The sequence below is a fragment of the Schistocerca cancellata genome, chromosome 6, assembly GCF_023864275.1.
Source record: "Schistocerca cancellata isolate TAMUIC-IGC-003103 chromosome 6, iqSchCanc2.1, whole genome shotgun sequence".
In the NCBI taxonomy this organism is placed as follows: domain Eukaryota; kingdom Metazoa; phylum Arthropoda; class Insecta; order Orthoptera; family Acrididae; genus Schistocerca; species Schistocerca cancellata.
The window spans coordinates 612,422,321-612,448,276 of record NC_064631.1 but is presented as its reverse complement, the minus strand read 5'-3'; the positions used below and the strand labels follow the sequence as shown (position 1 = coordinate 612,448,276).

The 25,956-nt window shown below is 43.6% G+C and overlaps 1 protein-coding gene across 1 annotated transcript in view; it reads right to left on the bottom strand.

Moving 5' to 3' along the window:
* Positions 1-24,605, bottom strand: part of LOC126191396 (G1/S-specific cyclin-E) — a 149,955-nt gene extending 125,350 nt beyond the window's left edge. Inside the window, exon 1 of the mRNA XM_049932258.1 lies at positions 24,474-24,605. The gene's annotated coding sequence lies outside the window, so the exon portion shown is untranslated. The remainder of the gene's footprint in view (positions 1-24,473) is intronic.
* Positions 24,606-25,956: the final 1,351 nt, after the last annotated feature.

Sequence of the window (25,956 nt, the reverse complement as noted above, 5' to 3'; positions counted from 1 at the left end):
TGTGGATGACATCGGAAGTTCACTGAGGCTTTTTGCGGCTGATGCTGTGGTATATCGAGAGGTTGTAACAATGGAAAATTGTACTGAAATGCAGGAAGATCTGCAGCGAATTGACGCATGGTGCAGAGAATGACAATTGAATCTCAATGTAGACAAGTGTAATGTGGTGCGAATACATAGAAAAAAAGATCTCATATCATTTAGCTACAATATAGCAGGTCAGCAAGTGGAAGTAATTAATTCCATAAATTATCTGGGAGTACGCATTAGGAGTGATTTAAAATGGAATGATAATATAAAGTTGATCGTCGGTAAAGCAGATGCCAGACTGAGATTCATTGGAAGTATCCTAAGGAAATGCAATCCGAAAACAAAGGAAGTAGGTTACAGTACGCTTGTTCGCCCACTGCTTAAATACTGCTCAGCAGTGTGGGATCCGTACCAGATAGGGTTGATAGAAGAGAGAGAGAAGATCCAATGGAGAGCAGCGCGCTTCGTTACAGGATCATTTAGTAATCGCGAAAGCGTTACGGAGATGATAGATAAACTCCAGTGGAAGACTCTGCAAGAGAGACGCTCAGTAGCTCGGTACGGGCTTTTGTTGAAGTTTCGCATACCTTCACCGAGGAGTCAAGCAGTATATTGCTCCCTCCTACGTATATCTCGCGAAGACACCATGAGGATAATATCAGAGAGATTAGAGCCCACACAGAGGCATACCGTCAATCCTTCTTTCCACGAACAATACGAGGCTGGAATAGAAGGGAGAACCGATAGAGGTACTCAAGGTACCCTCCGCCACACACCGTTCGTTCGCTTGCGGAGTATGGATGTAGATGTAGATGTAGAAGGAGGGTTTGTGCTTACAGGGTGAACATTAATGAAAACGGCAAACTGCAAGGACGGACTCATGACTGGAAGTGGGGGAAAAAAGGTCGTAGGAAGACGTGTCCAGAAACACGTACCACGGTAAATAGGGCTGACGAATGGAAGTTCCTCTGACCACGCGCCGTGTGTCCCTTGTGTATTGCCGGCTGTGTGATTGTCACAGCGTACTGTAAGCAGCAGAACGGTCCGGTATTCAAGTCGGGAACAAGCCGGGATGGTGTATGTGTACGGCCAAGTAGATGGAAACGGTCGAGAGGCAGCGCGGCTGTACCAAAACAGGTGTCCTAACAGACACCAACTACATCGCACAACATTTCAAGCCCTTTTTGGGCGTTTGTGTGATCATGGGTCCTTCCAGACAGACGAATGCGCAGGGAGGTGGCGGACTGTGCGTACACCAGATGTGGGGGCCGGCTTCTACAGGATATTGAGCCGAATACAAGTACAAGGTCCAGGCAAGTGGTCGCCAACGTGGTGTAAGCCAAAATACGATTATTTGTATGCTGCACGACAGCTGCCACTGTCCCTGTCACCTGCAGTTCCACTGGGGCCACTTTCGGCATCTGTTGTGACGTGGATGCGATGCAGCTCCTTACTGTGTTCTGGGACGATTTGCTGTCGTTGCACGCACGCCGCCCATTTCCGGACACATTTTCATATGGCCTTTTTCCCTCCAATTCCAGGCAGGACTCCGTCCCTGCAGTTTGTCGGTATTATTAATGTTCACCCTGCATAATTTATTAACGCTATGCCAGACAAGTCGTCTGGCTGCTACCCGTGCGAAGCTGGGGCAGATCTCTTGTTCATATGTAATCCCCGAAGTAAGGCAACTGTAAAATTGTACTGGAAATGTCGTGACAGTTAAAAAGTGGTGCCTTACTCCCTGCCTTAACCATGTATGCCTTCAGGCCTCACTCAGACTTTTATATTCACTGACGTATTCTCCTATGTTATCTGAAAACTGCAATCGGAGCTTCTCCCACGGCGTAGGTAAGATTAGCATCACTGGGAGATCAGTTTTTGTGGATGACTATGGCTTCCCCTAATGTAGGGATATACAGGGTGGTTCGTTGACAGTGACCGGGCCAAATATCTCACGAAATAAGCGTCAAACGAAAAAACTACAAAGAGCGAAACTTGTCTAGCTTGAAGGGGAAAACCAGATGCCGCTATGGATGGACCGCTAGATGGCGCTGCCATAGGTCAAACGGATATCAACTGCGTTTTTTTAATAGGAACCCCCATTTTTTATTACATATTCGTGTAGTACGTAAAGAAATATGAATGAATAAGTTGGGCCATTTTTTTTCGCTTTGTGATAGATGGCGCTGTAATAGTCACAAACGTATAAGTACGTGGTATCACGTAACATTCCGCCAGTGCGGACGGTATTTGCTTCGTGATACATTACCCGAGTTAAAATGGACCGTTAACCAATTGCGGAAAACGTCGATATCGTGTTGTTGTATGCCTATTGTGATCAAAATGCCCAACGGGCGTGTGCTATGTATGCTGCTCGGTATCCTGGACGACGTCATCCAAGTGTCCGGACCGTTTGCCGGATAGTTACATTATTTAAGGAAACAGGAAGTGTTCAGCCACATGTGAAATATCAACCACGACCTGCAACAAATGATGATGCCCAAGTAGGTGTTTTAGATGTTGTCGCGGCTAATCCGCACATTAGTAGCAGACAAATTGCGCAAGAATCGGGAATCTCAAAAACGTCGGTGTTGAGAATGCTGCATCAAAATCGATAGCACCCGTTCCATATTTCTATGCACCAGGAATTGCATGGCGACGACTTTGAACGTCGTGTACAGTTCTGCCACTGGGCACAAGAGAAATTACGGGACGATCACAGATTTTTTGCACGCGTTCTATTTAGCGACGAAGCGTCATTCACTAACAGCGGTAACGTAAACCGGCATAATATGCACTATTGGGCAACGGAAAATCCACGATAGCTGCGACAAGTGGAACGTCAGCGACCTTGTATGGTGCGGCATTATGGAAGGATAACTGGCCCCCATTTTATCGATGGCAATCTAAATGGTGCAATGTATACTGATTTTCTACGTCATGTTCTACCGATGTTACTACAAGATGTTTCACTGCATGACAGAATGGCGATGTACTTCCAACACAATGGATGTCCGGCACATAGCTCGCGTGCGGTTGAAGCGGTATTGAATAGCATATTTCATGAGAGGTGGATTGGTCGTCGAAGCACCATACCATGGCCAGCACGCTCACCGGATCTGACGTCCCCGGATTTCTTTCTGTAGGGAAAGTTGAAGGATATTTGCTATCGTGATCCACCGACAACGCCTGACAACCTGCGTCAGCGCATTGTCAATGCATGTGCGAACATTACGGAAGGCGAACTACTCGCTGTTGAGAGGAATGTCGTTACACGTATTGCAAAATGTATTGAGGTTGACGGACATCATTTTGAACATTTATTGCATTAATGTGGTATTTACAGGTAATCACGCTGTAACAGCATGCGTTCTCAGAAACGATAAGTTCACAAAGTTACATGTATCACATTGGAACAACCGAAATAAAATGTTCAAACGTACCTACGTTTTGTATTTTAATTTAAAAAACTTACGGGTTACCAACTGTTCGTCTAAAATTATGAGCCGTATGTTTGTGACTATTATAGCGCCATGTATCACAAAGCGAAAGAAGTGGTCCAACTAAAAGATTCATATTTCCTTAGGTACTAGACGAATATGTAATAAAAAATGGGGGTTTCTATTTAAGAAAACGCAGTTGATATCCGTTTGACCTATGGCAGCGGCATCTAGCGGGCCAACCATAGCGCCATCTGGTTTCCCCCTTCAAGCTAGACAAGTTTCGTTCTTTGTAGCTTTTCCGTTTGACGCTTATTTCGTGAGGTACTTGCCCCGGTCACGATCAATGGACCTCCCTGTACAATTCCCGAAGTAAGGCAACTGTAAAATTGTACTGAAAATGTCGTGACAGTGAAAAATTGGTGCCAGACTGGGATTAGAACGTGGCTCCCTGCTGATCGTGACCAGTAGCCTTAACCATGTATGCCTTCAGGTCTCACTCAGACTTTGATTTTTGCTGACGTATCCTCCTATGTTATCTGAACACTGCAGTGAGAGCTTCAAATGGTTGAAATGGCTCTGAGCACTATGGGACCTAACTACTTAAACCTAACCTAGGGAGATCACACTCACCCATGCCCGAGGCAGGATTCGAACCTGCGACCGTAGCGGTCGCGCGGTGCCAGACTGTAGCACCTAGAACCGCTCGGCCACCCCGACATGCGCAGTCATAGCTTCTCCCACGGCGTAGGTAGGGTGGGAGATCAGATTTTGTGGATGAGTATGGCTTCCGCTAATGTTGGGATATACAGAAAAAAAACCGAAACCCTTGGACGACCGTTCCTCTTCACAGGACATGGACGTTAGTATGTTCTACAGAAATGATTAGCATTTGAACTATGTCGGCCCGCGGATTCAGGGTCAACATCGATATAGCGGCACAACACCACCTACCGGTAAAGCGTGCCTGCAGCTCTCACTGCCGCTATAAACCAAAGTTAATAGACCAGTGTGACTTGCGCAGACGTGCAGGATGCCTCGCAAGCGTATGCGCGAACTGCACAGTGTGCACCGAGCGAGGTGGCGCAGTGGTTAGACACTGGACTCGCATTCGGGAGGACGACGGTTCAACCCGCGTCCGGCCATCCTGAGTTAGGTTTTCCTTGATTTCCCTAAATCACTCCAGGCAAATGCTGGGATGGTTCCTCTGAAAGGGCACAGCCGACTTCCTTCCCCACCCTTCCCTAATCCGATGAGACCGATGACCACGCTGTCTGGTCTCCTTCCCCAAAACAACCAACCAACCAACCAACTGCACAGTGGAATCAATGAGTTTGAAAGAGGGAGCATTATTGGCAGGAGAAAATGTGACGCATCCTTCCGTGAAATTGCTGCTCGTGTGGGACGAAGTGTTGTGGCAGTGCAACGGGTGTGTACAGAATGGTTCACAGAAGGCCACAGAACAGGACGAGATGGGTCACGTCGTACCACGCAGACCTCCCATCGAGAAGACCTACACTTCATCTGAATGTCATTGCAGGGCAGATCTGCGTCCTCCTCGGCTCTGGCGCAGCAGTGGAACAGTGTAACACATCGTACACTATCAGGAATGACATTGCGTCGCTGTTAGGGCAGGGTTACAAGAGCATTGTCCACTTCTCCGTCTACTTGAAGAATGTGCAAAAATACACTCCTGGAAATGGAAAAAAGAACACATTGACACCGGTGTGTCAGACCCACCATACTTGCTCCGGACACTGCGAGAGGGCTGTACAAGCAATGATCACACGCACGGCACAGCGGACACACCAGGAACCGCGGTGTTGGGCGTCGAATGGCGCTAGCTGCGCAGCATTTGTGCACCGCCGCCGTCAGTGTCAGCCAGTTTGCCGTGGCATACGGAGCTCCATCGCAGTCTTTAACACTGGTAGCATGCCGCGACAGCGTGGACGTGAACCGTATGTGCAGTTGACGGACTTTGAGCGAGGGCGTATAGTGGGCATGCGGGAGGCCGGGTGGACGTACCGCCGAATTGCTCAACACGTGGGGTGTGAGGTCTCCACAGTACATCGATGTTGTCGCCAGTGGTCGGCGGAAGGTGCACGTGCCCGTCGACCTGGGACCGGACCGCAGCGACGCACGGATGCACGCCAAGACCGTAGGATCCTACGCAGTGCCGTAGGGGACCGCACCGCCACTTCCCAGCAAATTAGGGACACTGTTGCTCCTGGGGTATCGGCGAGGACCATTCGCAACCGTCTCCATGAAGCTGGGCTACGGTCCCGCACACCGTTAGGCCGTCTTCCGCTCACGCCCCAACATCGTGCAGCCCGCCTCCAGTGGTGTCGCGACAGGCGTGAATGGAAGGACGAATGGAGACGTGTCGTCTTCAGCGATGAGAGTCGCTTCTGCCTTGGTGCCAATGATGGTCGTATGCGTGTTTGGCGCCGTGCAGGTGAGCGCCACAATCAGGACTGCATACGACCGAGGCACACAGGGCCAACACCCGGCATCATGGTGTGGGGAGCGATCTCCTACACTGGCCGTACACCACTGGTGATCGTCGAGGGGACACTGAATAGTGCACGGTACATCCAAACCGTCATCGAACCCATCGTTCTACCATTCCTAGACCGGCAAGGGAACTTGCTGTTCCAACAGGACAATGCACGTCCGCATGTATCCCGTGCCACCCGACGTGCTCTAGAAGGTGTAAGTCAACTACCATGGCCAGCAAGATCTCCGGATCTGTCCCCCATTGAGCATGTTTGGGACTGGATGAAGCGTCGTCTCACGTGGTCTGCACGTCCAGCACGAACGCTGGTCCAACTGAGGCGCCAGGTGGAAATGGCATGGCAAGCCGTTCCACAGGACTACATCCAGCATGTCTACGATCGTCTCCATGGGAGAATAGCAGCCTGCATTGCTGCGAAAGCTGGATATACACTGTACTAGTGCCGACATTGTGCATGCTCTGTTGCCTGTGTCTATGTGCCTGTGGTTCTGTCAGTGTGATCATGTGATGTATCTGACCCCAGGAATGTGTCAATAAAGTTTCCCCTTCCTGGGACAATGAATTCACGGTGTTCTTATTTCAATTTCCAGGAGTGTATATGCTAGACGGCAATGGTGTATGGAATGCCATCGCTGTGTTAAAATGGTTCAAATGGCTCTGAGCACTATGGGACTTAACATCTGAGGTCATCAGTCCCCTAGACTTAGAACTACTTAAACCTAACTAACATAAGACATCACACACATCCATGCCCGAGGCGGGATTCGAACCTGCGATCGTAGCAGCAGCGCGGCTCCGGGCTGAAGCGCCTAGAACCGCTCCGCCACAGCGGCCGGCGCCATCGCTGGGGACAGGAATGCCATCAAACAGTGTTTTCGGACGGACGTAGGTTCTGTTTGTTTGAAAATGATGGTCGCGTTTTGGTACGCCGCAGACAGTGGGAGCGACATAAGAGTGACTGCATTCGCACAAGACATGCAGGGCCAACTCAAGGTCTTATGGTGTGGGCTGCTATTGGGTACAACCATAAATCACAACTGGTGCGTGAACAGAACGCTGTCACCAGCGTGACCTACGTGAATGACCTCCTGCGAACCGTAGCCATACCCTTTCCGCACAACACCCCAGTCGCCATTTTTCAGCAAGACATCGCGCGACCGCATGTTGCTGCGCGAACACGTGTCTTCCTGTTGTCACAGGATGTCAGCGTTTTGCCCTGGCCTGCTAGGTCACCAGACTTGTCGGCAATCGAAAATGTGTGGGGTGTGGTAAAACGACAGGTGCAGCGCTGTGACCCAATGCCAACCAACACAGATGAGCTTTGGATCCAGGTGAATGCAGCATGGATGGCTGTACCACAGTACACCATTCGCGCCTTATACGCGACGATGCCATCACGCATAGAACAAGCTCTCAGGGTCCATGGCCGACCCTGTGCATACTAGGTAACAGGACACACACTGAACTGAGGTGACTGAAATCCCAATATTTTCTGCACAACGTAATAATGTACATGTCCTGTGAATATGACCGTCCTACCACTAGTCGTTCAAGGTGTTCTGTTTTCTCTGACATGAGTGTAAACTGGAGTTAGTTGGAGTGAAATCTGGAACTAATTTGCATTTGTCACGCTGTATTCTAGACATATCGATTGCGTAGCGTGTTCAACATTTCCAAACGATTTTCAACGAAATCATTTTATGTCACTGGACCTTCACTGATTATACCCCCCTCGATTCATTAATTTCTTTCAGTGACTCCAGTTCAGTTGTGCCATAAAATTCTTCCTATGGAAACTTCATATTGAGAGACAATCGATTCAATTGCTTCTGTTGTCAGCCGAGCAGTTTCTTCATTATCATATATTTGACAGTGGCGTTTAATTCAAGAGAATTCTATTGCTTATTGCACTTTCTACACTGCATAACTCTTCTACTGTTTTTTTTATAATTAAATATTCTTTCTCACTTGATCCAGTTTCTCGCTCCAAGAGCTCCCGCTACAATCGTTCCTCTAGCAATATCAGAATTTTTCAGACTGAATCTGTCACTCTGCAGCGAAGTACACACTACTTTGAAAATTCCTGGCAGATCAGAACTGTGAGGTGGTCTGCGGCTCCAGCACGAACCCGGGTTCGAATCCCAAATCGCCACACAATTTTAATCTGCCAGAAAGTTTTCAAATCAGATTTTTTTGTACCGGAATTGGTTCAACAAACAGTTGTATCCGAAACGACTCAGTTCGATATACTGGGTGATTATAATTAAAGTTAAACGCTGTAGAAATAAGACCACTGCTCAGAATGACGTCAAATTTCAACGGAATATTATCGGAGAAGGGGGAAAACGTATGGCAGAAGAAAAAATAATATGAAAATTGCTCAACAGATGGCGCTTTATGTGTCAGAATACGAAAATGAAAACACCCCCATCATGCGCACGACCCATTGAAGTTGGTATAAACACGCGGGGTACACGGCTTTTCCTCCTTTCGCGTCTGCGACGTTCGCCATCACTTTCTGAATACAGGATCGCGTTCTATAAAGTTGTATTACAAGAATGATGACTGTGCACACGTCACTCTGCAGAAGTTCCGGACACTGAAGGCTTTGAAAAAAAGGCGTTGGTCCGATGACTGCCGTGGGTCTGGAGAAAATGATTCGGAAACTCGAAAAGACGTTCTTTTGGTGTCCAGCCTGGTAGAGGGAGGAAACGAACTGATTCGATGTCAGTGGAAGCAGTGGCCACACCAATGCAGGGGGAGACGAGTGGTGGTGTGCTAACGTGTAGTGCACGGAGAATTGGCCAAACATTGGACATACCCGTGAGCACGGTGCGTAAAATCCTACGAAATATCCTTCTTTGCTATCCATTCAAAATTACCCCTGTGCACGAGTTGCTTCCTGTTGACCTGCCAGCAAGAGAGACCTTTGTTTTAGAATTTCTTGCTCGCTTGGAAGTGGACAATGATTGGCCGTGGGAGATTTTGTGGACAGACGAAGTCCACTTCCATCTGACAGCATATGTCAATACACAGAATTATCGAATATGGGCAACGGAAAATCCTCACGCAAATCAACCAGTACCACCCCATCCTGAAAAGGTCACTGTGTGGTGCCGGTTTACGGCATCATTTATCATTGGGCCATATTTTTTCGAAGAGACAGGTGCTTCCGATCCTGTTACCTGGACCGTCACTGGTAAGCGCTACGAGTGTCTTTTGAGCAACCACGTCATTGCAGCTCTCCAACAGCTTGGATGTGTGGATGGGATCATTTCTATGCAAGATGGCGCTCCTCTGTACATTGCAAATCCAATTAAGCAGCTGCTGAAGCGCCATTTCGGAAAAGCTAGAATTATCAGCCGCCATTTCCGTACAGCCTGGCCGTCCCGGTCACCTGATCTTAACCCGTGTGACTTCTGGCTATGGGGCTATCTGAAAGATGTTGTGTTCAGTGTTCCGATTGCAAACTTAGCTGTACTGAAGGCACGAATTGCACAACACATTCTGAACGTGATCCCGGAAACACTTCGATCAGTAGTGAGTGGAACACGCTGTTTCTCGATTTCAACTTGCTGCAGAAAACAGTGGACAGCATATTGAACATGTTTTGCGCCAGTCGCGCGGAGATTAATAATCCGATTTGATTTTGATTGGCGCTTTTTATGCGGTTTTTGGCCTCAGGACAGTTAAAAATCGACGTGAGAGATGGATTTTATGCGTTTTTTGGTCTCACCGATTTTCCCAACCGATGTCATATGACCTTGTCGAGGTGGATGGGATTACGTAACTAACAGTGTCACACCTGTACACCCGCGCATACTGTATAGTACAGTTTGTTTAACGTCAAACGTACACCTTAGGCATTGTTCTATGATTCATTTGTCATTTGTAGTCGACCACTATTAATTTATGACGCCTACAACGCCATCTATTGCTACATTTTGTAACTTTTTTTCTGTCATACGTTTTCCCCCTTCTCCGATAATACTCCGTTGTACTCTGATGTCATTCTGACCACTGGTGTTATTTCTACAGCGGTTTGAAAGTTTAACTTTAATTATAATTAATAATTTCTGATGTTCTGAGTCACATATGTAATGCATCACTGACTCAGCGAATTTTTCCACACAGGTTAAAATATGCCATTGTCAGGCCTCTCTACAAAAAGGGGGAAACCACAGATGTCAATAATTACCGGCCAGTATCCTTGCTTACGGCATTTTCAAAAATCTTTGACAAAGTAATGTACTTATGAGTGGTTAGCCATCTGAACAGTAACGGGATACTTAGTAAATCACAGTTGGGATTTCAGGAATGCTATTCCACTGAGGCAGCAATATACAATTTCATTGTTCACATAATAGAGTCTTTCAATAGTAAAATGTCACCGTAGGAATATTCTGTGACTTGTCCAGAGCATTTGATTGTGTGAACCATGACATTCAATTCTATGGTACAAATGGAATAGCATATGAGTGGTTTAAGTCATACCTACAGAACAGGAGCAAAAAGTTTTCTTTATGTGGGTCAAGTGATTTAAATAAGTTTGCCACGTCATCTAACTGAGGTGAAATTACATTAGCCGTTCCACAGGGTTCTGTTCTTGATATATGTGAAGGACCTCCCTTCCTATCTGAAACAGGAAGCTGAACTGACACTGTTTGCTGATGTTACAAGCATCATTATTAATCCAGTAAAAGAAAGTCCAATTGAAAATGATACAAATAAGGTCTTTAGGAAAGTCATTAATTGGTTTTCTGCAAATGGGCTTGCTCTAAACTTTGAAAAAACACAGTACATCCAATTTTCTGCTGCAAAAAGTACAGTCCCTTCAATAAACATAACACATTAAAAGAAGTCAGTAGCCAGGGTAGAGCATACTAAGTTTTTGGGTGTACATATAGATGAGAATCTTAATTGGAAAATCCATATTTTGGATCTCCTAAAGCGACTAGGTTCAGCAACTTTTGTAATCAGAATAATTGCCAATTTTGAGGATATAGAAATTAGTAAGCTAACATACTTTGCATACTTCCACTCTCTGATGTCGTACGGAATAATATTCTGGGGCAACTCAACACTTAGTCAAAAGGTATTCACTGCTAAAAAGAAAGTAGTTAGAATAATGTGTGGGGTTCATAGTCGCACATCTTGTAGGCATCTGTTTAAAAGGTTAGGAGTTCTTACAACTGCTTCACAGTACATTTACTCAGAAATGAAATTTTTTCTCAACAACATGGACCAGTTTAAAATCAACAGCGACTTTCATGATAACAATACCAGAAAAAAGAAATACCTACACTATCCTTTACTTAACTTATCTTTGGCACACAAAGGGGTAAAATATGCTGCTATAAAACTTTTTGATAAATTACCAGATGAAATAAAATGTCTGACGGACAGAAGTAATAGTTTCAAAAACAAATTGAAATCATACCTCCTTGACAACTCCTTCTATACCATAGATGAATTCTTGAATATGAGTAAATAAATCTGGAGATATAATTATGCATTTTGTGCCATTTAAGGGAATGGGGTAGATAATAGAAATATTTAGGTATAACACTATAATGTAAAAAAAAATTAAAAAATACTTGTTTCCTGTGCGCATTTCTTGTGCATTTGACACGTTCCACATCATAACGTTTACCGTGCTATTGATCAATGGAACACGTAACTAACTAACTAGCTAACCCTGTATATCAGAATTTTTCAGAATGAGTCTCCCACCCTGCAGCGGAGTGCACACTGTCCTGGGACCTCTGCTGTTCCTGATCTATATAAATGACCTGGGTGACAATCTGAGCAGTTCTGTTAGGTTGTTCGCAGATGATGCTGTAATTTACCGTCTAGTAAGGTCATCCGAAGACCAGTATCAGTTCCAAAGCGATTTAGAAAAGATTGCTGTATGGTGTGGCAAGTGGCAGTTGACGCTAAATAACGAAAAGTGTGTGGTGATCCACATTAGTTCCAAAAGAAATCCGTTGGAATTCGATTACTCGATAAATAGTACAATTCTCAAGGCTGTCAATTCAACTAAGTACCTGGGTGTTAAAATTAAGAACAACTTCAGTTGGAAAGACCACATAGATAATATTGTGGGAAAGGCGAGCCAAAGGTTGCGTTTCATTGGCACGACAGTTGATGCAACAAGTCCACTAAATAGACAGCTTACACTACACTCGTTCGCCCTCTGTTAGAATATTGCTGCGCGGTGTGGGATCCTTACCAGATGGGATTGACGGAGGACATCGAAAGGGTGCAAAAAAGGGCAGCTCGTTTTGTATTATCACGTAATAGGGGAGAGAGTGTGGCAGATACGATACGCGAGTTGGGATGGAAGTCATTAAAGCGAAGACGTTTTTCGTCGCGGCGAGATCTATTTACGAAATTTCAGTCACCAACTTTCTCTTCCGAATGCGAAAATATTTTGTTGAGCCCAACCTACATAGGTAGGAATGATCATCAAAATAAAATAAGAGAAATCAGAGCTCGAACAGAAAGGTTTAGGTGTTCGTTTTTCCCGCGCGCTGTTCGGGAGTGGAATGGTAGGGAGATAGTACGATTGTGGTTCGATGAACCCTCTGCCAAGCACTTAAATGTGAATTGCAGAGTAATCATGTAGATGTAGATGAAACTTGGTAGCAAAGCTGGACTGGCACTGGAGGACGAATCCGGGTTCGAATCCCAGATCGGCACCCAGTTTTAATCTGCCAGAAACTTTTAAAATCAGAATTTTTACACGGAAATTGTTTCAGCTAACAGTTGTAGCCGAGACTACTCAGGTCGATATACGTCAGCTTGGTGTTTGTCTGTAGCAGAAATAGATGGGAGGCGGGCATCATTTGCCGGCAGTGCAGAATCCTAAGCAGGTAGGCGCAGAGGGACCCGGGTACGGGACAAACCGGACAAGCGACTTTCCCTTCGCTCGCCACCCAGCCGCCGCGCCACCTTGTTCCTCCCTCGCCCGCCTGTGCCGTTACCGCAGAATTCTGGGTGTTCGGGCGATACGCGAACTGCTGCCAGATGCGCTGCTATCGTCCGCTGCTACAAGTAAATCATCATCATTAACCCTTTCACGCCCTTCCGCTAGACTTTTTTTCCACGCATTACAGTAATCAGCTACACATAGTTCATGTCGCTCTTGCGTGTTTTCTTACGCCACCTTCCCATCTCCCTTTAGGACGTCGCCTCTGTCTTGTATTATTTTTGGAACCCAGCAAAATACTTCCTCGGTCCATCCAACACACACTGTCCTGGGTACACGAATCTCATTAACGTCAAACTTACGCCTTTCACTCCAAACTGTTCTATGAACCACAGGTTTTCTTTACTGTCGCTCTTACAAGAATCGCTTCATAGGTATCGAAGTTACCCCGTTTTCCAATATTTTCCAGATCCTAAACCCTTGTCTCACATAATTCAAAACTGGTAATACTTAGCGATTATATCCTTTCTTTTTCATACACATTGGCAGCTTAATTTTGAAAATCGTATTTGTTTTACCGAAACTACTCAGTCATATTTACTCTTCCGTTTATTTCATTTCCTACTCATACAATCATTGCTTTCAGTTGCCCTAAATGTAAAAACTCATCCTTTCAGTTCTCTTACTTCTTTGTTAATTTGTGCTATTTTCTTTTCTGATAAGTTAAGGTACACTATTGTCGTCTTATTATAATTAATTTCAGGACTCTTTTCAGTCTTGCTCTATTAACTATTAAGTCGTTTTCGAGTTTATCTACTTTAGGGTTAAGCAAACAACGTGAATAGCAAAACGAGGGTGATACAAGCATGTTTCATTAATACGTTTTCTCTATCTCCGTTTTGCAGTTTAAGGTCAAAGATCCTTCTTGAGGACTAATGAGAATAGTTTTGGCGGCACGATTGTTCCCTGATAATGGAAGCTATAACATTAACGTAAGTATTTTTTGGTGTATGAATCAGTGCCTTGTCTCCCGTGGGCTGTCAGTACAGATTTCGTTGAAATTGAACCAATACCTTTCTCAAAATTTATAATTCGCGGACAAAATGGTAACTCCTTCTCTGTCCTATAACTTCTATCACAACTTACAAGCAGATATAACTCAAATTATGTCACTACAATATAACCGTTTAAATGAATCCTAATTATCAAATTGCATGGCAATAAATCACAATGGCATTCTGAAACATTTCTGTCATAATGTGGGTGGTAATCAGCAGAAATACACAAATATCGGAACTAGCCATTGTGTTCCAGACAAATCATTCTCCAACATAAATCGATAAATTTAGGTCATTCAGAACAAATAGATAGATAGATATTCAGCGATCACAGGCCCTGCAGACCACTCGCTGCTTCCACAAACTGCCTCCATTCCTTCCTGTTTTTTGCCCGGTTCTTCCAGGTGTCTTCAGTTCCCAGGGCTGCTAGGTCCTTCGCCAGGTCGTCCATCCAGCGCTCTCTTGGTCGTCCAATGGGGCGTTTGGTGTTTGGCTTCCCCTCCAGTGCTATCTTCGCCTGTCTTCCATCTGGCATACGGGCTACATGGCCCACCCATTGTATTCTTTTGCTCTTTATCTTCTGTAGGATAGTTGGTTGTCGCATCAGAAGGTAGATTTCATCGTTTTTCCTCCTTCTGCATTCACCGTTATCTAAAACTGGTCCCCATATGTTCCTCGTTACTCTTCTTTCAAATATTAATAGTTTCGGAACAAATTGAATCATTTATTGTAAACACGAGACGTAAATACCATTCGCACTTGGATAACACTTACTTAAGCATTATAAGAAAAGTTGGAACTCTTCAGCAGGTTTAACTTTGAATAGCCTTCCAGAAGAACTTAAAAAGTGATTGTTAAACCACAACTATTCAAATCGAAGCTAAAATGTTTCATTGGGGCACACTCCTATTCTCTTAAGTAGTTCGTCGTAGCAGATAAGAATTTTTCCCTGTAATGTGTTATTTATTCATATACTCTCTCACACTTTTCTGTTTCATTAATTCTTTAATTTTGCTCTTTATGAATTTTATAATTAGCTTTCTGTAAACTATTTGTGATTTCATAATCAAGTAAGTAACTATGGTTCGCATGGGCCCGCGGAATCTGGCGGATTCATAAAGAAAATAAAAAATAACGTAGTACAGTTGTTCATTCTGTGAGCATGGTTTACTGGCCAACCTGTGGCGTTGTCATCCGGTGGTCACAGGCTGGATTCCGAACCGCGTCTACATGCGGCACTTCTCGCAAGGAATGAAAAGACACAAACAGGAATCTCCAGAGCAAGCAGAATGCTCCACCTCGCATATGCTGTTGTCAAACACTAATTCTATTTGTTCGCTTGAGGAATAGTCTACCAATGTTCCTATGATAGTACCTGAAGAAACATAATGGTTGTCTTTCATAATTAAGTTTAATTTATCCAGTCACTTTCGTACTGAACATTTCTTTCTCTTACATGTGGCACGTGACTAGTTCTCTTGCAGTGCGCTTCATTGCGGATGGAGTTGTCATGTACGAACCTCAACAACAGCCACTCGCAAGAGCAGTTCGGTACATGTCGACCATATCATCAACTTCATACTCTCAAACGTGCAAACCACTCCGTTAAAACTTTAAGCTACCCACACCCCTTTTATTAGATAAAAAATCGCTCCAGTCCCCCAATTCCGCATAAGGTTTTCAGAAAGTTTCCCTTTGTTGTACGGCAGGTTATCGCAAATTGAAATCCTCTGCCAGATATTTCCACGTGAGACCTTTCCTGTCCCAATCCCAGTTCTCTGGGATCTGTCTGAGGAGATGGAAACTTAATGATAGGTTGAGATCTTAACGCGCCTGATTCATTTGAGCGAAAGAGGCTGTGATGTGGAGAAAGAAAGTGCGCATCTAATTCAAATTCCATTGTGCCTCTTTTACAGACACCTGTCACGAGAGGCGACACTTATTTAATTAAATTAAAATACTAATTGGGTTTCTGCCTCTCCCTCCTCCTCTCAACAAGGAAAAAAATGAAACACATACGCTTACTAATCGTTGAGATTCCTGATGTCAAATATAAAACTCATTAAGTCTTTGTAAGTAGTGTTTTGTGGTACACGAAAATCCTAGCAAAACTGGCACGAATGTATTGTTGAACTTGCTACGAACTGTTATCATTTATTCCTGATATCGTGTCACTTTTGAAGATAAACGGATATGTGATAAATACAAAATTTATTTAAAAGAACTGAATTGGTTTTGTTTGCTGACAAATCCTTCTATCCTATAGATGTTTAATGTGTTGATACGAATCATTGCTAAATCTTACATGTATGTTACATGTATCAATAAGATAAGCATATCAGAGTTGGTATATGGAACGGAATATTAAACAGTCGCTGAAATGGGCCCTGAGATCTTGATTCGCTTTCCTTTGTGTGTCCACATTCACGAAAGCAATGCGGAAGTCTGCAGCCAAAGCTGGCCTACGTCCTCGTGCCCCATTTGTCGACGAGAGGTCAGCCGTAAGAAAGGCTAACATTTAACAAGAACAGATTATAATTATTACCCGCCAGTTCTTACTTGTTAATATACGGATCGTAATCTTACGGTCTATAAATAAGAATTCAAACGTTTGTTTCTTGAAAATTATAAATCTTCAAAGCTCTTCACCGATTGCGTTGAAATTTTGACACAATATTGCATTCAAATACACGCGTGTTTTACATACCTACTGGAGCGCCGTCAGTTGGACGTATATAATGTATATATAATAGGGAAACATTGTTAGCAAAAATCTCGAAAATGTTCCTACCTGCTTTACTTGAAGTACATACACAGTGCTCTAATAAACGCTCGGGCTGACGTAACCTAAATCTTGAAAAGTTTTTGATCGATTTACTTCAAGTTTTTACACGATACTCTAAAAAACAATCAGACTGACACAGACCATACATTTTTGAGCAAAAATGTACTGGATTTCTGTTAAAACCAGCTGAGAGAAACAAAATGCTGTGCTGTGAAAATGAGCGTTTTCGTTTTCATTTCCGCAGTTTTCACCATGACAGCAGGCCGTTTAAACCATTAGACAAATCGTTTCTCCCTTGTATCTATTCGTTTTCCTTATACATAATTTTAAACAAAAATTGTACATTCAAGAATGTGGTGTTTTGTTTTCCTCCTGGTATTCGGTTTTAACAGAATACAGAAACGTTGTGTTTATGGATTACCGAGATTTAATTACAATGCTGTTACTATGGAATCTGGATCCTCCGAAAGTTTATAATCCTACGCCTTCGCAGATTAAAGCTATGCGAAAAATATCACTGAAACCACTATCCTCACAGATCCAGCAGGTGGAGAGCTCTCTCTCATACCCTGCAACCGATTTAAGCATTCATTCCATGCGACTTAGATTACCAATCAAGGTTTCGTTCGCAATGACTATAGACAAGGGCCAATTTCAGAGAGAAGGGGGTTCAAATGGCTCTGAGCACTATGGGACTTAACATCTGAGGTCATCAGTCCCCTAGAACTAAGAACTACTTAAACCTAACTAACCTAAGGACATCACACACATCCATGGCCGAGGCAGGATTCGAACCTGCGACCGTAGCGGTCTCGCGGTTCAAGACTGTAGCGCCTAGAACCGCACGGCCCACAGGCCGGCGAGAGAGAGAGAGAGGGGGGGGGGGGGGGGGGGGGGAAGAGGAGATGGATGAAGAAGGGATGGACGTAGATATGGGGAAGGGCGAGATGGAGAGAGGGAGAGGGAAGGATGTGATGGAATGTGTGAGGGAGGCGGGGGGGGGGGGGTGATGGACAGAGAGAGGGGTAGGATGACGAGATGGACATAGAGAAGGAGGACGCGGAGATGGGTGCAGACAGAAGCTGTAATGTCCCCACAGAAAATACCCTCTACCACGCACCAATTAATCATTTTCAATCAAACCATCCACATTCATTCACTTTGGAAAAGTTATCTGATCTGATTTTCTCGTAATATATGCGACGACAGCTCGACGACGCCAAAGTATTTTCTAGTGCGTTTATTCTTTGAAATAATAGAGGTGCATATATACATTCTCCATGGTTGTTAAGAGTGGTAACTAGGACAGCTTCTGGAGTATCTGTTGAGGGATTGACGTGTTTCTGAAAGATACATATTCTGCTTTTCTTCTCGCTAAAGCGAGCCAATTAACATTTGTGCCGCTAGCGGTTCGTTTGAAGAGAAAGAGACAGTAAACGGAAAATAATTAAGGCATGGAATCACCGGAGATCTGGACATGTAATGGAGATGGATTTAATACACAATTTCCTCCATAAATAAGGCTTGTGACTTTTTTGTTCTGGAGTGAATGAACGAATGAATTTTTTCTGAATCATTTGATGATCCCGTTACCCCTGTAATTAGTGGGGAAGTTTCAGCTGTGTCAAGAGAGCCTGCAATCACTGAGTCTGTGTTAAATCGTCCAAAAAGGCTTCGTACACATCCGGAATTCGCAATATTTCGTAAAAGGAACAAATTGTCCAAACGATTGATTCTCCCGACTGACTGCAGTGTTTAACAGTAATAATAAATGTAAAGATCTCTTACAGCAAGCCAGCCGCTGATTACCAAGACGAAGGACTCCACCAAAGATCCTATTTGGCTGATTTCACGTAATGAAATATTATATTAAAGACTGTACATAGATAAAGGAGAGAAAGAGAGAGAAAGCGAATGAAAATAGAGATAATACTAATAATCCTCCATTAGTCTAATTTTTCGCCTGTCTTATCACGGATCAGCCAAGAACTGGGAGGGTCTTACTTTATAGATTTATGTGTGAAGGTGAAGTGATCTTAAAGGCAACAGATACACGTCTATATGGACAAGACATTACACAGAGATAGCGGCTAGCTGCATTCATCATCTATTCTTAGATAAAGAGACGGCAACTTATTATCCGAACATTTAAAAATGTTATAAAGCGAGAAGGAGATTAGGACGTATATCTAATTCCCATACGTATTTAGCAATTGCGAAGCATTGCCGGCTTCGATAGTAATATAATAATAATAAATAACAGCGGTAGGGCTTATGATATCCGTTGTTAGCGCTGCAAAAATTTAGTACAACAAACAGACTTCAGTTTTTCCTTATATGAAACTGCTGCTAATGATTGTTAGTTACATACGAACTACCATGTAAAGGTTGTCAGAGTCAATCAATTTTCATAGGGTGGTCCATTGACAGTGACCGGGAAAAATATCTCACGAAATAAGCATCAAACGTAAAAACTGCAAAGAACGAAACTCGTCTAGCTTGAAGTTGGAAACCAGATGGCGCTATAGTTGGCCCGCTAGATGGCGCTGCCGTCGGTCAAACGGATATCAACTGCGTTTTTTCTAAATAGGAACTCCCATTTTTTATTACAGATTCGTGTAGTACGTAAAGAAATATGAATGTTTTAGTTGGACCACTTTTTTTCGCTTTGTGATAGATGTCGCTGTAATAGTCACAAACGTCTATATAAGTACGTGGTATCACGCAACATTCCGCCAGTGCGGACGGTATTTGCTTTGTGATACATTACCCGTGTCAAAATAGACCGTGTACCAATTGCGGAAAAGGTCGATATCTTGTTGATGTATGGCTATTGTGCTCAAAATGCCCAACGGGCATGTGCTATGTATGCTGCTCGGTATCCTGGACGACATCATCCAAGTATCCGGACCGTTCGCCGGATAGTTACGTTATTTAAGGAAACAGGAAGTGTTCAGCCACATGTGAAACGTCAACCACGACCTGCAACAAATGATGATACCCAAGTAGGTGTTTTAGCTGCTGTCGCGGCTAATGCGCACATTAGACAAAATGCGCGAGAATCGGGAATCTCAAAAACGTCGGTGTTGAGAATGCTACATCAATATCGATTGCACCCGTACCATATTTCTATGCACCAGGAATTGCATGGCGACGACTTTGAATGTCGTGTACAGTTCTGCCACTGGGCACAAGAGAAATTACGGGACGATGACAGATTTTTTGCACGCGTTCTATTTAGCAACGAAGCGTCGTTCACCAATAGCGGCGACGGAAAATCCACGATGGCTGCGACAAGTGGAACATCAGCGACATTAGCGGGTTAATGTATGGTGCGGCATTATGGGAGGAAGGATAACTGACCCCCATTTTATCGATGGCAATCTAAATGGTGCAATGTATGCTGATTTCCTACGTAATGTTCTACCGATGTTATTACAAGATTTTTCACTGCATGACAGGATGGCGATGTACTTCCAACATGATGGATGTTCAGCACATGGCTCGCGTGAGGTTGAAGCTGTACTGAATTGCATCTTTCATGACAGGTGGATTGGTCGTCGAAGCACCATATAATGGCCCGCACGTTCATCAGATCTGGCGTCCCTGGATATCTTTCTGTAGGGAAATTTGAAGGATATTAGCTATCGTGATCCACCGACAACGCCTGACAACCTGCGTCAGCGCATTGTCAATGCATGTGCGAACATTACGGAAGGCGAACTACTCGCTGTTGAGAGGAATGTCGTTCAATGAGGTTGACGGACATCATTTTGAGCATTTATTGCATTAATGGTATTTACAGGTAATCACGCTGTAACAGAATGCGTTCCCAGAAATGATAAGTATACAAAGATACATGTATCACATTGGAACAACCGAAATCAAATGTTCAAACGTACCTACGTTCTGTATTTTAATTTAAAAAAGCTAACTGTTACCAACTGTTCGTCTAAAATTGTGAGCCACATACAGGTGACTATTACAACGCCATCTATCACAAAGCGAAAAAAGTGGTCCAACTAAAACATTCATATTCCGTTTTGTACTACACAAATATGTAATAAAAATGGGGATCCCTATTAAAAAAAAAAACGCAGTTGATATCCGTTTGACCTATGGCAGCGCCATCTAGCGGGCCAACCATAGCGCCATCTGGTTTCCCCCTTCAAGCTAGACAAGTTTCGTTCCTTGTAGTTTTTTCGTTTGACGCTTATTTCGTGAGATATTTGGCCCGGTCAGTATCAATGGACCACCCTGTATATACATATCAACTATTAGAGAGAGGGGTGCACAAACGGACACAGCTGTACATGTGGGACAGCCGTCCCCAGGGCTGCTGGGAGACGGCGGTGACCGACGTCTAGGACTGTAGACTGTGCCGCTTGTAGACTGAATACAGCAGCGAGCAGTTGGCATCTTTCTTTCAAGTAGTGTGGATGCAGTTTCGGTTATAATGCGAAATGGTGTTTGTTCTCGACTGCTAACCTTTGGCGGGTATGTGAAATCGTCTTCTTACAATTTCCTTAGTGTTCATTGAAAGTAATTACATTGCGACACCAGGAAAGCAGAATCCTAAGGTACTTTTAGAAACACGGTTTCAGTCACGGACTTCGTTGTGTTACATGTGATGGTAGTCATCTTGCTTAGGTGGGGCTGGTGTAAATATGGGCCACTATTTAAACAGCGCAGTATTCCCTGGGGACTTGAGATGCAGTTTCTCCGTCCGACGTTTCTGCTGTCCCTAATATTAAGAAGAGAAACACTTGAGGATCCAAAGCATCATCACGGTAACGCCGTAAGTTGAACAAGCCGCTTGACAAAGCGCATTCAAATAGAGGCATCAACTGACAGATGAGTCTTTCCGTGGTTGGAGGCCCGCTAAGGGCAGGGTTGGGAAAATCAAAGACCTTCAGAAAAAGAAAAATTCAACGCACGGAACGATAAGATTCTTCATCAGTCTCCCACGACCCTCCTCATGTAGCCAGTAATAATGACCTGGATACCAACGATATGGACACACCAGACACGAGGCATGCAACTTGTATGTTTAGTGATGAAAAATTCTGTCAAGATGCGGAGAAATGCAGGTTAAGTATGTGAGAACACTAAACAATGCACCGGGGCTGAAAGAGCAGTTTACGTTTGAAGTTTCTGTAAATAATTTTTGATTTGACGTTCATTAAAAAATATTTATATGCAAGATGCTCTCTGTAAATTAGTATACCGTTTTTATCGCCTTATTCAGTTTTATTAACACATTTAAAAAGATTTTTGTGACTTTTGGGGAGGGTCCACATTTTCACAGCATTCTTTTAATGCTATTTAGCGAGTCTTTTGCGAAACTTCTTTTTCAAATATAAATAACTGATATTAATTATCTCCTATCTTTTAGTAAACTTGTTATAGTTGTTAATGAAAATCAAAAAGCTAGAATTTTTCCGAAAGAAAATGTCTCTGAGTCAAAAACAAAATAAGTAGCCCATATTTGCACTTTCTCCTCTATATTGTTCTGTGCAACAGGACAGTAATTCCAATGTTTCTTTACCAAACATTTCACGACCTCCAGAAAATGTTTGAAAGTGTTTTGCGGAATACAGAAGTACTGTACATAAAAACCTTGCCGAGAGCGGAAAATGTTTGTATGAAACGGTACAATAATTATTTTCTTAAAACACTTAATTTCGTAATTATGACTTAGGTCCAGACTGCATATCTCGCAGCATCTGAAGTTCTGGACTGGATTTCGAAAGGGAAGAAGGAAATTACGGTTTAACGTCTCGTCAGCGAGCAGGTCATAGGAGCTTTATAGGAAGTTAGGCAATTAGGAACGCTACAAGAAAAGAAAAAAATCTGTACTTCTACGTGGATTTAAACTCCACGAGATCCTGAATGTGAATGTAATATCGTAGACACTCCACCACAACGTTCGGAAAGGAAGATTAAAATCTAACGTCTCTTCGACGACCAGGTAACTTGAGACGGAGCTTACGCTCGGACTGATGAACGATAAGAAAAGAGCAGTCCCGTCATCGCTCTAAAATAATTTGGGGAAACTACTGTAAACTTTAATCCTAATGACCGGCCGGAGATATGAACCGTAGTAGACTACCCCACTGCGAATCCTTTGTATCACCAACGTCCCACTTCTCTAGATACCTAGATCAGTAGACCTACAGAATTTATGACATATGTTATACTGTTCAAATGAATTACGCAAACAGAAAACGCAATGAAGAGAGAGGACAAAGATCGACAGATACAATTTAAGGTTGAATTAAATTAATTTTAATGAAGTGAATGGAGTCTGGCACAAGTTTTCATTTGTCACTAAATTTTCTTTACACTACCGGTTCAGTATTTTATCCATCTTCCGCAACTGTAGTTGTATTCATTGAAATAATCAACAACCAGTTGCACAAAAGAAATTTTATTTCCGTAAAAGGTTTCAGGTAATTAGTGCCTTTCTTCAGAAGGCTGTACAGAAATATATACCACAAATAAGTAGAAGTTAGCCAACAATATTAAAACTTAGGAACGAAATACTTAATTTTTTAAATTTAGAACAAAAATGGTACACACTTGTAACTATAGCATTATTTGCGAGTGTCAAAAATAAGAAACGTGCTGTGTATTGCTGCGGTCCTTAAAAAATACAAGTACTGCATGAAATACAGTAATGAATCCATTAATACAAAAAGAGCTCGTAAATGATTAAGTGTGGTGTATAGTGTCTGAACAAAAATGGAAGTCAAACAACAAATGCAGACATCATTATTTATCATTAGGTTTTAACGTATTACTTATTATGTTGCTTATGCGCCCTTACATTCTCGTTTATGTTTTATGACGACTATGGTTGTGTAAGGTTTTGTTTGATTATTTTATCGTACTTTTACTCCCACTCGGAGGCCACGATGTCTGCACTTGTACTTTGGCTTCCTTATACCATTTCTGTACAGGCACTATGAACTACATGTAAGCATTTACGAGCTCTATTTGTATTAAGGGATTCATTATTGTATTACATGTGGTTCTTGTATTTTTTTAGGACCACAGCAGTGTATTGCATGCATCTTATTTATGACACTCGCAAATGATGTGATGTGTATAAGTATATACAATTTTTTATCTTTAAATGTTTAGAATTTTTAAACTTTTCGTTCCTAAATTTTAATATTCTTATCCAACTTCTACTTATTTGTGGTATACTTTTCTGTGTATCCTTCTGAAGAAGAGCACTAAATGCCTGAAACCGGGCAAGGAAATAATTTTTTTTGTCGTCTGGTTGCTGATTATTTCAATAAATTACAGACTGGGTATTTCAGACCAGTTCCCCACATAATCTATTCCCCCAGTCGCGCTATTCCCACACACCCTGTGGGAGAACCTCTGGTCATGATGTTCGGAAGTAATAGGAGGAAACAGCAGTGACAGTGAAAGCGTTAGGCATTTGGGATCAGATAGCCCAATAGAGGAGGCGACGACTACGAAGAGCGGGGGATGCAGTCTAGCAGACTTTCTTATTTGCCACGAGAGTTTCATTACGGTTCATCACGTTTTCTTCACTTCTAGTTGAACATTTACACAGAGAGCAAACTGGAAAGTGTGAAATTGCTGGAAAATCTCGAATTATCGCTCTCGAGCGCCGTCAGATGATTCATTGACGCAAACGCCTCAGGACAAAACAAGCGCTTTGACTACTCGTACATACCTGGATGATGCACTGCAGATGCTTTCCAGTCGCAAGGAGAACATCCTATGAAACGAGGAGTATGCTGCGTCCACGTATGATCTCAGGTGCAGCACATAGTGGAGTGTTTTCATGAGGCGCCAGATTAGCGCTGAAGCGCTGCTGTAGCAGTGTAGCGAGAACGCAGCAGGAACTTTTAGCCCGTCGTCTGCCAGCTCGTCCGCTCGAATATCAGCGCTCGGTTCTTATCGCAGAGGTCCGCGACAAGAAAACCGCTAAGGCCTCCTCTCCTAGCGACTGTGCACACACGAGAAGGACCTCACAACAGAGCGAATAACTGCAACGATAAGCCGGAACTCAAAGGGTAAGTTTGACTAGGCGAATCGTCTATGCTGCAGCCCTTCTTCCTTGCTTCCGTTCGAAGGAAGTACATTTGTGTGACTGATAGAGAAAACAAATACTGCATAGATGGCACCGTAAAGCACAGGAAAAGCCATCTAGGCTGTACACCCATTCAGCGTCACATGTATCTCACAAAGCATGCAGTACATCATTAAAGACAGAACGGTGAAACAAAGACCCTCTAGTTCTATACTATTGCACTAATGTTTTCCACCCAACTCGGTTAATGTCGATTTTATGCAGAATTATTGGGCATATTCGAAGTTCGAATGTAATCAATTTCCTTCAACTGAAAAGCTTTCGTCCTTTTGGACGATACCGAGCAAATTATGGATGAAGAACAACAGGCAGATTCCATAAAGCGTTTTGCCGTAATGCAGCACTGCAGACTGCTAACAAAGCCCCCAGTATACGGAATAGAGTCTGCGCTATATGAGTGGCTCGAGGATTTTTAAGTACCTGCAATAGAACCTAGTGTGCGCTGCCAGTGGTCCCGCGTTAGCGTTCTCGCTTCCCGAGCACGGGGTCTCTGGTTCCATCCCCGGCGGGGTCAGGGATTTTTCCTGCCTCGAGATGACTGGGTGTTGTTGTGTCGTCTTCATCATCATCATTCATCCCCATTACGGTCGGAGGACGGCAATGGCAAACCACCTCCACTAGGACGTTGCCTAGTAAAGCGGTGCGGGTCTCCCGCATCGTTCCCCTACGCTCTGTAAAGAAGCATGGGACTTTTTTTCCATTTCAATAGAACCTAGTACATTGTCTTGGACGTCGAGTGTTCATCAGACATAGGGGTATTATCAGCAGTGGCCCAGGGAAGTGCGATAGTACCGCTCCAATTCTCTGTATCCGAGGTCTACTCGAAAAATTCCGAAACTTTTTCTACGCTTACCTTTTACTTATTGCGTATGGTCTCCTTCGAAATGCTCTCCACAATTGCTACAACGCTCCCAAAGCCGTTTCCACTTCCGGAAGCAGTTTTGGTATGCCTCTTGCTGGATCGCGCAAAGCACCGTCCGCGAATTATCTTTTGTCCCCTCTATGGATGGAAATCTTCGTCTCTTCAGTGGGTTTCCAGCTTTGGAAACCACTCCAGATCTGG